This window comes from Betta splendens, chromosome 12 (assembly GCF_900634795.4).
Source record: "Betta splendens chromosome 12, fBetSpl5.4, whole genome shotgun sequence".
NCBI lineage: Eukaryota > Metazoa > Chordata > Actinopteri > Anabantiformes > Osphronemidae > Betta > Betta splendens.
In genome coordinates, this window is record NC_040892.2 from 9,196,327 (window position 1) to 9,213,382 (window position 17,056).

At 48.5% G+C, this 17,056-nt stretch overlaps 1 protein-coding gene across 4 annotated transcripts in view; it reads left to right on the forward strand.

Moving 5' to 3' along the window:
• Positions 1 to 17,056, forward strand: part of LOC114866485 (netrin receptor UNC5D-like) — a 138,302-nt gene that overhangs the window by 76,053 nt on the left and 45,193 nt on the right. The gene's annotated exons all lie outside the window — the stretch shown is intronic.

The window sequence follows — 17,056 nt, forward strand, 5'->3', positions numbered from 1 at the left end:
TAGCCAATCAAATGGGAATTTCCAGCTTTAGACAGTGGAAGCACTGGAGCACGGCTCAGTTTCACAGTCTGGTACAGTGGGTTGTTGTAGATTCCATTTTATTTCATGAGACCAGACAGTGTCTGTTTCTATAGATCTAAGTAAACAGAAACCAAGCTGTGCTGTGTGCCGACGTCTTGATGGAGCCCGCCCCCCCATCCCCCCGTCCACACCAAAGCAAGCCCAGCCTGGCGGGTTTGATGTTGTTGTTGATCGGATAACTCACTCGCTCACTTCCTGACTCGGCCGCTGCGCCGTTTGGCCGGACGCCACCGCGTATTGACCATAGTCCTGCAGGACGGACACGCGCGCCAGCCTCCGTTCTGCCGTCTCGCAGAGTGGCAGCACATCACAGTCACATCGGGAGGGAATCTGTTAGCAGGAAAATGATTTAAATGCAAATGTGCTTGAGCCCCATATTTGCTCTGGCTGTGCACTTTTTAAGAATAATTGACATCCACGGTTGCTTAATTCAGTTCCCATTCAGGCATCAATAATTTACAAGACTACTGTATGTAATAAAGGGTAACATCATTACATGCAGAGGTAAACACCAAGTCCATTTGTTGACTAACGTGTAGTTTACATTATTTATGATGCATTTGCTTCACAACACAACTCCATAACAAGGTTTGCACAGTAACTTAGCGGTGTTTTCTCTTTTTGTACAATACTGTGGAAAATAGAAAAGATAAAAGATTAGGAAAGCCGGAAAAACATACAGTACAGTGTTAAACTTCCAGTTCTGGTGTGGCAATAATAACCGAGGGGTCCAATTCCATCTCTGTTTGAAGATCAAAGCTGTGACTTTATCTCACAACTAGTTGAAAGCGTCCAGAAGGAGGGCAGAGAAGCCAAAGCTCCCTCTGTGAACCCCCCCGTTCATAGCGTGGACTAGACCTGAGTCCTGCTCAATATCTACAGAATATATGTGGAATTTAACTGGATAAGCATCAGAGAAACTAAACTACAGTATGCATTAAATATCGATATCAACACTGCAGTCCTCTGGCCCATGAATTTAATAAACTGGGGACTACATGTTCCCCATTTGTGCAATAACTTAACTTTTATTGCGACATATTGTTTTTGGTTGGAGGCACCAGTGTAAGTGATTCTTTGCGCAGTGTGACAGACGGATGCATCCCCGACATCCTGACTGACACCAGGTGAATATATTAATCCCCTCGACGCGACAAGGTAGAGGGCTGACGAGTGACTCGCCCGGATCAGCGCAACGCTGAATAATGGTGATTCATTATGAGCCCCAATTGCAGGATTCCTCGTTTTTTGTCAGACGTTTGACAAAGCGGCCGCCGGACGACTTTCTGAAATCATTTCCTGTTGAATAACAAATATCCTCATTTCGAGCTCTGACTCAGGACCCGTCGCTGAGCTGCACTTTGCAGCTGTTTGTGTTCTGCCTCTCTCTCAGCGTCTGTCCATGCTGTGGTTACACATTACTTGGCATATGCTAAACACCCTTTCTGTTTCCGAGTCCTGTTTATTGCATGTTTTATGTGAAAAAGCTCTTGTGAGATTAATTTTCCAAGGTGTTGTGAAACCTTAATCATTTATTTATTTCCAGAGCCCGAGGCTGCGAATATTCATCAGTGTTTTGATGTATAGGTGTATTAATTTACCTCCACTGTAATTGTTGGGAGGCCAGACGTTTATGAATATTTTGTGTGCAATTAGCCCTCTGTGCAGTGTTGATGAAACATTTCGCTAAATTCCAGGGGATGGATCAAGTTTTAATTATCTCTGGTTTTATCCTAACAATGCTGAGGAGTCTGAATGACACCCGTCCACGCCCCCCTCCCTCACCCCTTGATCAATGCACCTATGGGTGTGCACAAACTGCAGCTCTTTATCTGAAATGTTATGATCTCTACTTGGGACCTTTGTCCCTGGTGAATCCTATAACGAGACCAGCATTTGGCTCTGGAACCAGGCTTTTCCCCAGCGGAAAGGAGAGTGGGACCAGACCTCTGGCTGTCAGGATAATTGGCAAAGGCACCTGGATCATACAGCCCGAATGACAGCCTGACATTCATTACCTTTAATAGTATTTCCTCCATCACTGTGTCACCGGTGCCCCTTTGCTCTCCCCTCCCTCCGCCCTCATCAGCCCTGCCACCGTCGCCCTGTGGCTCACCATCCGGTGTCTCCCCGGCATTGTTATCCTTGGCACCCGAGAGATAGAGTCGCTCCCGATGACTGATGACCACAGGTCCGCGCGGAGATGAGCGGCGGTTTGTAAAGATACAGATATGGCGCGTGCCTTTTATATGACACTCAAGGCTGTGTCTGTGCGGCCGTGTCGGGTCACGGGGCCGGATCAGCGGCGACATCATGACGCACATCGCAAAAGTCCTTGTAAAGAACGCGAGCGCGCTTTCGGAGCAGCAGCCGCAGCGCAGACCTTGGAACTGCAAAGTCCCTAATGAATAAATGGGTTTTGTCAACAGCTTGCACACAGCGGACGACTACCTGACTGAGGTTTGGGGGGGGGGTTATTTAAAGAGCTGTTTAGGATTCTGGAGTGACCGGTGCACATAATGACCAGCTGTGGGCTTCGCCCACTGAGCTTCTCCGGGACCTGATTGGCACCGTGAAAGGGCTCATTATGACACTTTACAGATGTCAACCGGGCCACTTGCGAGGGTCGCCCGTTGGCCTCCCACGACGCCGGGTCGTGGCCGGGCTCTGCTTGTGGAGCTGTGGGCCGCTGGGCTGGCGGAGGAGGAGGTCGACAGCCAAGTTCACGCGATGCGAGCGAGCTGGTGTTTTTTACCACGGACTCGTAGGTGGATATTTGTTTCCTTCAGTTTAGTTGAGAACAGTGTTTTCCAGCCAAAGGCATTAGCAAGGCTCCTGGTGCTTTATGTAAACCAGAGATATTGATTTAACCCTTGAACTGCATCAGTGATGGTTTAGGATGCGCTGCATGTGAAAGGTAATCAAGTCTGGTGATTTAATCTCTTTCTTATCTGTTGCAATTCAGGCTCTGTACGGTGATTAATAGAACACATTAATGAGTTGTGGGCTTTTTGTATCTATATTATTCCTCTTTTTGTAGACTCGTGTATGATGAGGTGCTAATATTTAGTCGGGAAATGAGACACTTTGTTGTGTTGCTGCAGCTCAGCTGATTTAATATTATTACGGGACCGCAAAGAGCTGCTTTTCATGTTGTCCTCATCAGCCAGGTTCTGGGATAGAGTCTTGTTTTCAGCCGACCAAGCGCTGCAGTCGTCGGCGGAGGATCCGTCATCGCGGCGCACGACTGCGGTTCTGTTTACTCTTTAGGCTGGAGCGTTCGGCTCCGGCGCTGGGAAGCTCGCAGTGTTAAGTGTTTGCTGCCTCATCAGTCACACAAGACAGATGCATAAATGCTGGGTGCTAATGAACTGCCGCTGTTGTTAGACTGAGATTACCGAACTGTAAAGAAAGCAAAGGACACAGCAATGGAGTTCAGACATGTTTATAGGAATTTTCTCAAGGCAAATATTGAAGAGTTAGTCGCCGCATGTTGAGCTCAAAACCCGGTGGACGCCGGACCCGTCCCTTCGATGGGAGCTGGGACAGGTCGTCACTATCTATGTTCACTTAGTGGAAACGATCCGGACCAGATGGTTTCCCGAGTTCTGACACGTCCACAACCACTTCCCACAACTGTTCGAGGGAACCGCTCCCAAATCCAAGTTACAGACCCGAGCTGTTCATGACAAAATACATGTGGGAGAGCGCGTCCACCACAGGGCACACCGAAACCCCACTGCAGAGATAGCGATGCACTCAATTATGATGATTTACTGCTGCTATTTTGCGACTACGCTGACTCAAGCTGTCACTTTTGCTCACCGGCGACATCAGTGCATCTGGTGCCGTGTGTTGTTCAACCAATTATGCGACGCACCCGAAGGTTGGGGTCTTAACCTTTCGCGAGGTGCCTCTCTGACATTGTCGAGCAAACTGCTCGTCACCCTCCCGGAGCTCATCGACACCTATAGCAACAGCGGCAGGATTCCGCTTTGTGGCACAATTAGAAATTATGCATACATTTGCATAAATGTTTCCTCAAAACCCTTTTGTTTTGCTCTTTTCCCTCCAGTGAGCGATGGCCTATATTTCCCGTCTGATTTCAATCTGAAGCAAGTGAAATGCTATTGCTTGGGCTGTAATTAACTCCTAATTCAGTTACTGTAGGTCTTGATTCGCGGGGACTCGCGATGCCCGAATACGTTGGCTGACCATGTTACTGACAGTATGATTCAAATGCCAATTCGTTTTGAATGTCAATATTGTTTTTAGCTCCATTTTAAAGCACTGCTTTGTGGAGTAGCACCCTCTTAGCTTCGGTGTCAGGCGGGAGCAGCCATTAAATATTTACCACGCTTTTATTCCATATTTAACCATTGCCATAGAATTCATTAGATTCTTAAACGCTGCTCTCTGAAGGCTCATAAATGTATTTTTCCTGCCCTTGTATTGATTTGAATTTAACATAATTGATCATCGGGGAGAAAACACTTTAGACTCCGCTGTCTTTCTGATGCATCTCCCTGATTTTTATTCATTACAAACAAGACGCCCCCCCTCCGAGGATGTTTCCATGACCGAGATAACAACAAGTGAGTGAATCAGAGCTGAAATAATGGGCTCACAAAAGTGTTCAATGCTGCGAAAACCGCCAGATGAAAGCATTTGTAGGTGTAAGGCAAGATGAAAGAAGCTACTCCAGGCATGAGCAGCCCCGTTTCTAATGTATTTATTGTGTATATGAGCTCAAGTGGATTTTATATAATTGTTCCATTTTAACAGTTTGGAAAAAAAAACATGTTGATGCCACAGAGCTAAGATTTGTGTCAGCGCATGTTGTTTAGTCTTATACATCAGACGCTGGATGCACATACAGACATATCCTCATCGATGATTCTATTCTGAGTGATTAAACCGCGATCTCATCACCGCACGCCATAAACATCCTGTCAAAAAATGTGAGTGCAGCTACTGATCGGAGACTAATGTTACTATTGTTGCTCGGCTTCACGGCACAAACGCATTTAAACTACTGTAACTTTGCTTGTTGATTTGTATTGACTTGAAATTTAAGAGTTAAGTTGGAACACTGTGGTTGTTGGCCTGAAATCACAACCTGTTGCGATTAACTATTCACGGAACATCATGTGTCGCCTCCAACATAGCTACTGTAAACAGCTCATTATTACAGTACGCAGGTTTTCTATAGTAGTTTCATGTACTGCTAATATGTGCCGTCTGTCACATCCCTCTTCCACTACGACCTTGTGGAATGAACAGCCTCTGGTCTCTACCCAATAAGAGAACGCTACATCTGGCAAATGCTCATTTTATTTAACAAATGCTGCCGCATTAAATGTGCCGAAGCTGGATTTTATATCTCGTATATTACCACCTGTCAGACGACTTTGTTCTCCAACTTTTCGACTTCCGAGTCGTCGGGCTAAAGGATGATTCCATCGGCTGCAAGAATATCACACGCGGCCTGCGAGGTTAAGTACTGCTCCCTGAATACGCTTTCTGTTAGTTAAAAGGCAGTTATGGGCGAGTGGGGTGGGCTTTCACTGCCTTAATTAAAGCAGCCAGTCGGCTAAAGCGCGTTGTGCATGGGATATATAGGGCTTTTTAAAAGCCCTTAATGCACAAAGCCTTGACGCTGATGACGGAGGGATCCGGTGACACGTATGACCCAGACATGGACAAGCAGCGGGCTCCCAGAGGAGAACATCGGGCCAGTGACACAGCCTCAGAGGAGAATTATGATGAAGGGAATCTGATGGACTTGAAGTGTTTTTGTTCTGCAGGCTTGTAATTACAGCCCAGACAGCCGGCTAATAATTATGTGAGCTCCGTCGCTGAGCGATAGAGGGGTAGGTGGAGAAAATGAAAATCAGAGATATCGTCCACTGCTCGAAGAGGAGGGACGGGAGGAGCGGAACATAACTATATTTCTCCTCCGCGTTAGAAATGAAAAGAAACAAGGCGTGAGGCGTTTCTTCCTCTCTATCTCCAAGTTGTTTCTAATCGTCTCTTGTTCATTTGCCAGCTTTTTTTCCCTTCTCTGCTCTGACCCCTTGACTCTTCTATCACTTCCTCTCTCTCTCCCTCCCCCTGCACTCGTCCGTCTGCCTCCCTCTCCAACAATGTTCCAGGCCACTCAGAGCAATTACAATTTGAAATGACAAAATGGAGATCATCGCCATGTCACAAGATCAAGTGAAATGAAATGGCCCGTGAAAAAAGCCGACGCATGCTAGTGTGCAGCTGTCGGCGTGAGTGGGCGCGCGCCCGGCGCTCGTCTTCCGGCGGTGTGCGACATCTGCCCACCACACGGCGTTGTGCATCACCCCCCCGGTGCAGTCGGGGGTAATGTAGTGTAACAGAAAAGGGGGTCGCCCCTCTCCGCTCATTCTCCCATCATCGCCATTACGTTCGACATTCGCCCGCGTCTGTGATAGTGGCTGCATTCCTCTTACGGTGATGTCAGCATTTTTTTTTCCTTTTTTTAAGCCAGTAAAATATATCTGAATCCTGCAAACTCTGCTTCTTGATAGTCGTGATCCCTGAGTGGGATTTTGTTCTGCATCTATCACACTTTGACTCTCTTCACAGGCTTTTTGAGGAGAAAAGAAGAGAGAGAGTTTGCCATAAAACACACACACACACACACACACACACACACACACACACACACACACACACACACACACACACACACACACACACAAACACACACACACACTGCATTGGCCTGAAACAGATGGTCTTATAAACTTTAGCTCAAGTTATGGAGAGCGAAGGAGATGCTAGAAGGGCAGTTTATTGTGAAAGTCATTTTTACAGCGCCATTTAATGCTCCTTGAACGTTGCTTGTTTCCCCCGACTTCATAAATGAGCTTTTGTGCTCCTGTGTCGTGTAGCGCACATAAAAAAGCTCCAGCCTGTTCGCACACACAGTCGATGCATTTCTGGGAGCGGGGTCGAGCCTCCGTCAGTGCTACGCATCCTGTGGCCCAGCTTTAATTACACTATAGTCAGACAAGCCATAAAGGCAGCCGCCCCTCCTAGTCGCCATGCTGATCAATAAGTGGACAGACTCCAGAAATACAAGCAGGGAGAGAAGGACTCTGGTGGAAGCAAAACTGACCGTGCCGGAAAATCTTCTCTCTGCACTCAAGTTGAATCATCCTCAGTGTCAGTTTAAACACTGGATGTAAATGCAAATGTATACAATGTTTATATACTGCAAAAGAACATGAGCTCAGGATGAACTCAGCCCAACAAAAGATGCACCTATTGTTCTCTGCAGCCCAAAAATGTATGAGACTTTCTGATATAAACACAGCCACTCCGGGGATGATGCTGAAATGAACACGGTGGCAGAGAGCGCCATTACTGTACCAAGTGCTCCGTCGGAAAGAGAGGCAGTGGCGGGGGGTAAAGAGCGAGAGGGATGCGAAGTGAGGGGGAGAGAGAGCGGACGGAGGAAGTGCTCGGATGGGTAGAGTGGAAGATTTGTGCGGATGGAGAGCAATGTGGAAGAAGATGATTGAGAAAGATGGATGGGAGAGATGAGAGACGGGGGGGAAAAAGGGGGGATGATTTAGAGGCGGCATCAGGGGGCGAGAAAGAAATACAGCCCGAAAGCAGTGAAAGGGAGGAAAGAGAGCTAAGGAGCTGGCAACAGGAACAGCACAGTGGAGGTGTCACCGTCAATGAGATGCCGTATAACACTCCCTTATTCTGCCGAGTGTCACAGCAGAGTTAGAGGCCGTGCGCACGCGCTAAAGACGCTCTGATACATCGACGTCTCACTCGTGTTGTTATTTGCCTGCGTCCCCGGGGGCTCCGCCGCTCACCCGCACACGCGCGGCCGCGAGAGGACGGCGCGCGACCGGTGGAAGACGCACCCGCCGCCCATTAACGCGCGTTAGCGCCGCGCGCGCTGTTTGCCGTCAGGCGGTGGGAAGACAGAGCTGCCATTTGTGCCCTTTCATCCATTCAGTACCAGTAATTGCTGCCTCTTTAGGTGGCGCCTATTGAAAATGAAAAGCATGTGGCAGTAGGATTCAAGAGTGCGGCTGCATGAATGAAACATTTTGAGATATTTTTGGGGATGTGGCAGTTATTTTCCAAGGTTCACAGACAATATTAATGAAGAACAACTGAACTCAGCTTCAGTTCCACACAGAAAATGTTGATTAACCCTTGCTCCTATTCGACCCGACCGTCTCTCTAACTGGAGTGCACAGTATATTTGTAGGTCCACTCTACTGTTTCTACTGATGGGTTCCTCCATCTTGCTAATCTCCTGGCAGCCATTTGCTGCCATTAGCCGTTGGTTCACGGGTCCATGTCTAGTGTTCAGCCCCGGTCGACGACAGCAGACGGCTGGTTTGTGACCCAGAAACAGGGCTTGAACCACAACAGCTGAGAGAGAGGGACGCGTCATATTAGTTACTGGAGCCTTAAATACCCTCTGACTAGTTCTGCAAAGAAGTCACTGCTCAGTTGGGCGAACCACGTTGTTTAGCTGCAGTCTATTCTGATTAATAGCGGCTGTGGCTGCATTCATGTGACCGGATCTCCCGCCGGCTACTGGACGTGTTTGCCCACTTCCAGTGTGAAACGTGACAAAGCAAACAACAGACTGTTCTCGGCCGACCGCGGCGCGAATTAGAGAGGGCGCTCGCGGTGAACCGGCGAGAAGGAGCTCGAATGCGCCGACCGGCGCCGACGGTGAATATATTTGTTCGAGGCCATTGGATGCCAAGTGATTGAGCGAACGCTGGAGTGTCCCCCATCAATCTGAAAGTGAAAAAGGCTTGAAACAAGCATGCATTTTTGGCAGTACATAAATTAGAAGTGAGGGGAAACGGCTGGCGCACAATATCTACCTGTTTCTCCCTTCCTGTATCTAAGATACGCGCTGAGGTCCAGCTGCAGTGACGCACAGGCTGTTTGCGTCTGGAGCCAGACAGATGCTCGCCTCTAACATAACTAGCCAAAATTTAAACGTCAGCAGGAGCAAATACTGTATTTCTTCAGGCAACGCACACACACACACACATCGCCAGCAAACACCTGCTAAAGAAGGTGATTATTCCCGTGCTGTCACAGCGTATGAGCCCCGCTCAGGCACACGTACTGTAGCCGCCGCGGTCAGGATGTGCTAATGAAGATGCAGCAGAGCCTGGGAAAGGTCAGCAAATGACACTTAGCTCAGTGAGCCTAATTACTTAGTTGGAGGAGATTGGAGACATGGACATGTGACACGTTCTTGCTTGGTCGCTTCAGTGGAAGAAGCACAGTTAATGACAAGCTGGAACGTGTGCGTGTGTGTGTGTGTGTGTGTGTCGTTACCAGACATTGTTATTTGTTAATGAGAAAAAAGTGTCCTGGAAGTGTTCGCGATTCGATTGCGCGCTTCATGCAGACAGAAGGTTACACACACAACCGCTCTCATGAAGAACAACCCAGAGCGTGAATATAAATAGACACTGGCTGTGGTTCTAATTGTAAGTGTGGTTGGTGCCCAGGGGCTGTTGGTGAGGTGTCTGCTGATAATAGCTCCTTGCAGAATACTCCCCAACTGTTGCTAGTGGCGATGGGCACATCTGGAGACGGAGAACGGCACCGTGTTCGGAGGAATCCGGTGCCTACGCTGTTTAGACGTTCTCTGTTCTCCATCGCCTCGCCTGTAGTTTCACGGATTAAAAAAGAAAAAAGCAGCCAAACGGTACAGTAGGTCCTAAAGACATTCTTAAATGATCCCAGCGCTCTTCTAAGAAGTCAGCATCAATTAACCAGATGTTCGAATGATTTTGAAACGGCGCTAGGAGCAAAGCAGGAATTTCCTCCTCCTGTGGAGGCTGCCGGTGCTGCCGGCCCGGACTCTTCACAGGCATCCAAGGTATATGAGACTCATATCCGTACAAGCAAGGACTTGTGATGTCGGGCGTGATGCCAGCGAGGCGAGAATGTTCGGGGGGGGGGGGGGGGGGGGGGGTGTTGTGCAACTTGCTTAAACCAGCAAACAGCAGCCGGAGGAGAGAAGCCGTAAAAGTCTACACGCAGGTGAGCTATGAAGCCCATCAAACTGCTGCGCGTGTTTAGACCCCGGAGCCTGTGGCACGGATGCGTCCGTCCATGCTACATGACACCATTTTTAATATTTCAAAGGCTTGAACTGTCTGTTTGCAACGTAGCGCAATTTAGACACTTAACAGGGCGGGCGGCCGGCAGAAGGGGGAGCTGGTAAGTGGATTGCAGGCGCCCTAAAGCCGATTTATCTGATAGATGTTTGGACCCGGGCCGTTGGCTTGACCTCTGCGGCTGACTGTAAATTAGATTTTTCCCCCCTCCCAGTCCCAACTGTGTTGCCATGCCACCACAGGAATCAGGTATCCAGATATTATGAAGTCCTCAGCAGCGAGTGCGGCGCGTCTCCTGAGACCCGGTGCCGTCTGGCGGATGGTGTGATCGCATTAAGCTGGAGAGGAGAACGTGAGACTGGAGACAGTGGGAGAGGACTGTTTGGGCTGTGAATGATAGATGGCGCGGCCAAGGAAATGGTCTGGAAGAGAATGCTGGGTCAAGCAGTCGACTGGCCAGGCATCGATTTAATCTTGTGCACTCTCCTGATTTGACCGTGTCACCGCGAGATTGAAAAGCCTAAGTGGATGTGGGGCTGTGTTCACTCACCTGAGCGCGCCGCGCTGATAAGCCCGCCACGAACCCAAAGTGAGCTGAAACACTGGACCGAATGGAACGGCCCGGAACATCACAAGACGGGCCCGGACAGCTGTTTCAGGCCCGCTAACAAGCAGCTAAATCCACTAGAGGGGCCGATCTATCGATTTGTAGCACGGTTGGAGAAGTCACAAAGCTCGTGCAATTGGATCCGTTGTATCAAATGGATTTTGACTCGGGTATCAGCAGAGATCCCTCTGGCTCGAAGCCCATCAACCGGGCTGAAGAGATTATTATCTAATGAATATTCAGATTGCTCTTCTGCGGAACAGGCTTGGTGAACAGTGAGCGGTGTGGCTTTGAATGGCTTTTATAGATTCCAATGAGCACGATTGGAGCTATAGTTGCGGTTGGGTGTTTATGTAGAGCAGGAGGAAATAGCTATTGATCCGGTTTCTCATCTTTCCCGGCCGCGAACTGTCGGCAGCGCGGCCTCACAAATGTCACACAGTGCTCTTTAATTAAAGAAGAGTTTGTCTGACAGTCGCGTTTCATTTGAATGATAACTTTTTGACATTTGCAACACCCCCCCGACCCCCCCAGTGCATTGTGGGATCAGTCGATGTTCAGGATTAGCCGTAATCCTGGGTATTTGGCGAATACATTCATTAACGCAGGAGCGTGTTCTGACAAGTGCGCACACTTTCGCTGACTCGCAGGCTCGGCCGCGTCCCGCTCCGCTCGATGAAGCAGGTCGCGGTTCCTCCTCGCCCCCCCTTCCTCGCGGGCGCACGTGCCCGCGGGCCCGGCCGGCTGCATAAACAGGAGGCGCGCGGGCCGGGACACCGCGGGCGGCTCCTTCTCATGTTTTTAAAATGAAGCGGCGGCCTCACCTTGACCCCGCTGTGATTGTGTATGCCAGCGTCGCCGCCACGCCTCCCATTAGACGGCCTCTCCAGGACAATCAAAAACAAAATTCATTTCCCCCCGCCGCCATGCGATCATAACAGGCTTGCACTTTCCTGTAGATAGCCGCTGTCGCATTAAATTACAATCATTTATAGATCTGATCAGCTTCCTCCCATTTCTCATTAAATTCATTACCGGAGAAAATAGCTCCGTTCCTGACAACTTAATAGTCGCACGAGCTTGGAAGCGCTAAACTACGACACCGCCTGCATGACCTGAAGCTTATTAAACGGCCTCCTCCGCAAATTAGCCTGATTGGGTGTGTGTCTGTGATCAGCGGGGCTTTCGCGAGCTTACATAGCATCATCCCAACATTTCTCATCCGTTGATTAATGCAGGAGAGGAAGCTCGCCATCTCTGCTTCGTATTCATGGCGCTCGCCGCGCGCACACGTGGGAGCTGTCCGGTCCAACGCAGCCCCCCCGCCTCGCGCTGCTGTCCACCGAGCAGCATATCTGTCCAGCTGGGGGGGGGTTGTGCATTTGTTTTGCCCAGAGGCAACGCAGTGGACACATAAATGAGGTGTTTATGCATTCATGTGTGATGGAGACAGCAAGCGGTGGAGTTTCTGCAGGGGGGTTCAATCTGCAGACTGTCAAGGTCTTCTAATTAAGGCGTTATTACCTCTGATGCTGGGCTCTAGCACCGAGTTTATTGTGGTCTTAACCTGTTAATTAAAGTCCAACAGGATTCCTACAATAATGAGGAGCGAGACGACCGTCGAGCTGGGCCTGCTTGCCGTCCGACAGCTGACGGCGCCGCCGCCCTCTCGCGCGCGCCGTCGTTCCTCCGCAGCTTTACTCAGCATTTCCGTTCTCGGGTTCCATGCGCCGGAATTGCTGAGACAGCGAAACCTGCACGACGCGCGGGTCCCGCTCAGCTGAGTCGGCTGCAGCACCTGAGACACTGAGCAATGAGCGTGCCTCCCTAATTTTTGTTTGTCATGAGTATTTGTGTAGCGCGCGCACACGTAAGCAGGTTACGTAAGGTGGAATCTGGGACGGCGCCTTCGCCGCGTCCGTCTTAATCTCGACGAACGAACGAGTTCAGCCCGCGTCTTTTTTCATGTTTCTTTAAAAAATTCATTTGCATCCACTGGTGGTAGCGAAGCTATTAAGGAGCGAAATGAGCAATAGTTCCTTTGAATGAGCCTGCTACATATTAACCCTAAAGTTACACGCTGAGGTGTAAACGGGTTTAAATGCAAGCGTTACCTCGGCTCGGTTCCCTTGTTTATTATTCATGTTCGCCTGATTACATGCCATTTACTGCTGAGCCTTCTCTCACCGGGCGCAGACTGCGCCGCGTTTGAAGGCCTCCGCTGGGACGTGGGATGCGGGGCAGCGCTTTGAACCGCTGGCCCCCGCTCGCTAAACTGAATCAGAGACTAGTTGGTGGAGAAAAGGTGCCGCGTGAAGTAAGTGACTTACTCTCCTGCATTTTTCACAACCGTTGGAGGGACTTTTCTTTTTATATTTATATGCAGGGAGGCTCGGAGACATAGAAAAGCACTGTGGAGGTATTTGATTGTCACGAAGAGTAACTGTCCGGAGAGCACTGACAGTGGTGTCCTTGTGCATTCTTTCATCATTTATATTGGAATAATATCACGGGTTCTGTAAGTTATTACAGGATTTTAGAGGATTATGTCGACCATCTTTTCTACTGTCTTCCTAATTCTCTGGAGGAAAAATGGATGTGGAGCTCATGTAGCTGAACGATTCAAAGCGATATTGGCAGAAGTTAACACCTTCCTGTGTAGAAGAGGGTGTTTTCAAATGGCAGATAAGCCTTTAAAATGTCCAAGGCTTTGATGAAGCCTTAAAGCTGAACTGGAACCCTCCACAGCTCTTAATCTCTTCTGTGTAGCCCGTTGTCAGATGGTGGAAAATTGTTCACTAGTCAGTGTGTCACAGCTTGAACAGCGATAGCTCGTTATACAATGGCTGTAAAGTCTTGTCTTGAACTTCACAAACACATCTCCAGAGACGCCGCATTCATCAGACGACTACACTTACAAACATCCGGTTGGATTTGTTGCCTGGGTTGGAGTCGCCCAGGTGAGTCCGCTGACAGCTGAGATACTGTAGGACCTTTTGAAGGAAAAGAAGCTCACATGATGATCCGAAATGAGCTGAGTGCCCCGGTAACGTGCAGTAGTCGATGTAATGCGCTGCACAATGGCGTCAGTTAGAGCCGCCGGTTCATTTGAACCTGCTGAAGCTTCTTCACATCCTGGATGATAATGCGGCCGCGTTGACAGGCAGTATGCTAATCTGGCCCTGCATCTTTCATGTGTAGCTGCTGTATTAGGCATGGATTTCCCAGCACATCCATCACACATGACCACAAAATTCACCTTCAATTAGCATTCCTGTAAAGCTACAACATGCATCTTTGAGAGCCAAAAATCAATCGGGGCCTCTGATGCGATGCACCTCACGCCGCGCAGCCCTTCCTGTATTAGTCATTAAGCAGGCATATATGTATTTTTATAATACCCCATAACTTCCTAATCAAATGTTTAGAAGCTGGTGCATGTACAGATCACCGCTGCCAGGCTGTTCTGAGAGTCTGACTTCACAGGAGGCTCATCCTCGCAGCAGGTTGAGTTCGGAGCGGGTTTCTATAAAAAAAAATTATATATAGCAAAAAGTTCCATACAGTGAAGCATGAAAACACTCAGAATAAGCCCATTTAAAAGTGGAGCTTCCTTATTCGAGCGATGATATTGAAGCCAGTGCACAGAAACTTAGCCGTGCCACAAATATATACACATTTTCAGTGGGTTGTGGAGTTGAAGTGATGAAGTAGCGTGCACTGTTTCAGTCGCATTTATTGCTGGTAAACAGCTGGCGCTCATGTTTGCTGCTCTAATATCATCTTTGCTCTGCATCGACGGTCATTTATCCTGGCGATGACGCCGTTTCAGGGCAAATGTGGTCCAAGCCCAGTAGCGATTAGGACGGTGTCAAGAAACGAAGCAGCCCGACCAATGGCATCGAGGAATTTAGAGAGAATATCACCCTGTGTAATCAACTTCATACATAATGACAGATGATTAATGATATTAATATTTGTAGCTGTACACCTAGTCAGCTGCAGGATATTAATTTTTTAATGAACCTCATTTTGTACCTGCCAAACATTTCATAATTTAAAAAAGAAAACAGCACTGTGTAAAACAAAGTTTGGAGCCTTAAACCTTCTCTCACATTAGGCCACACATCAGTAATTTATTCATAAATTCACTCAATAATAGAGTCTGCTTCTTATTTACGGTGGGTGTGAAAGCTCGCAAGAAGAAGTGTAGAGGAAATGTGAGAAAAAAAGAGCGAGAGGATTGTTTTCTAGGCTCTAACTTATTTATCAAGCCCTCCTACAAAGTACACTCGCATTAGAGTGAGCTGTCAGGCTGCCAGCGTGATTGCAGATGAGATTGTATACGCCACACAATGCCTTTAATTATGTTGCTGTCTCTTCCCTGTCACAAAAGACTAAATGGATCAAAGGCTATATGGGAAAGAGTAAGTAAGCAATTATCTTCTTTAGTCTTCTTCTGTCAGCGGAGCACGCTGTCTAAATGACACCGGAGCACAGGCAGAGGATGCGCGCTGATGGATGAGGCAATAGTGGTGCTGCATATAGCATGTTTGCAAAGGGGACTTCACGTGTGCGCGTCGCATCGCTCCGTATGGACTCGACTGGTCGCGCGATGAGGCCAGACAAGGGGGGGAAATGAAAGATCACGGGATTATTCCCGCGTTCCTCCGGTGCAGCTGACGCCACGGTTTCCAGTAGATGAGGAGGATTTGATTGTATTAGTTAAATGTCATGTTAAGAGTCTCTAACTAACTTGGACATTCATTAGTTTAGAGCAGCATGTTTTGATTGGGCAGAGAGCTGAATCCTGAGAGCGGAAATAAAGAAGCTCAATGAAATCTGTCAATAACTGGCCCCAGACCATCCCAGGCTGGTTTAAGGCCGCACACTCACTTCCTGCACAAATAAAGTAACACTTTCATTTTCTCTGAAGCGTCAGTGAATCGGGTTGGCTGCCTTTGGAGCCTGACACAGGGAAGGCTCCCATTAGCCGCTCCTCCTCGTTTCTTTTCCGAGCGATCACCGCCGGCGCTAACCCCTGTGACAAAAACGCTGTGTTTACCGCGACTGATGTGGGTTGAAAGCCGCGTCGCGCTTTGCCAGTCGAACGCCGGCTAATGTGAACCACCGGCTCGGGTGCTATGGAATTGTAGATATTACCACGTACGCGCACGCATTGTTTCCCGCTTAGGCGGAAAGTTGGGGTTTTGCTGATGATGCATGCTGTAGGATCCAAACGGGGCTTTATTCTGGAAAGCAGATTAAAACGAAGCCGCCGAGGAAATAGTGTAAGTGAGGTTTCAGTAAAATATTTTACTGTATGCGAACGGTTGCGTAACAAGCTATTACTCTGTTTGTAATAAGGGAGCTCCTATTTAAATTGCCGCTGTCGATCACTGATGCCCAGTGTTTGAAAAGCAGAGTCTGGGGTTTGAGTGGATTTTCGAGGATTATCCCTGCTCTCTGTGCTGATAAACACACGCTCGCGTCTTAAGCTTGTTTGTCGTATTTTTAGTTTATACCGTGCATTTCTTAGGTGCAGGGAAAAGTCCCGGGGTGACGCGCTAAAACACCAAAAGGCGTGGTTCAAATTCAGTGGAGTCTTCGTCTTCTAATTAGAGCGTACGAGCTAAGTGTAATGGAGGCCTGGCTGATGGGACGGAGATGCGGGGCTCTTTTTTTCTTGTTGTTGTCAGCTTGACATCCAGGTAACCCACTTTTGCTGCCGCGTGTTTACTCTTTGATTATCGAGAGAGCTGAGGGAAGCACTATCTCCCGCCTGCCAAAACCAGGTTGGCAAGCTGTCACAACACCGATGAAGACGCGTGTGCCACCTGGGCGCTCGTAGGTGACGCGCACGCACACACACACGCATGCACATGCAGTGTATGTTCTCCGTGACTCACACTCATACTTTGGTTGTTTTGTTCCGACAACAAAACATCTTCCTGTCAGGCTTTTAGGGGGAAAAAAAACAGACAAAACGCAAATCTAAAAAAATTAGAAGATCTGACTGGAAGCAGTAAAAGATCACAATCCAGTCCACGTCTTCACTGAACTGAGCCAAATATCCTTCCTGCGCTTGCACAGTTTTATTAATTTAAGGACTAATAATGTGGGTTTACTTTGCTATCCGTTATATAACACTTGCTGCATTATTAATGCACTGACCCCTCTTAAATGTGCAGCGGCTCCTTCCTCCGTTTGA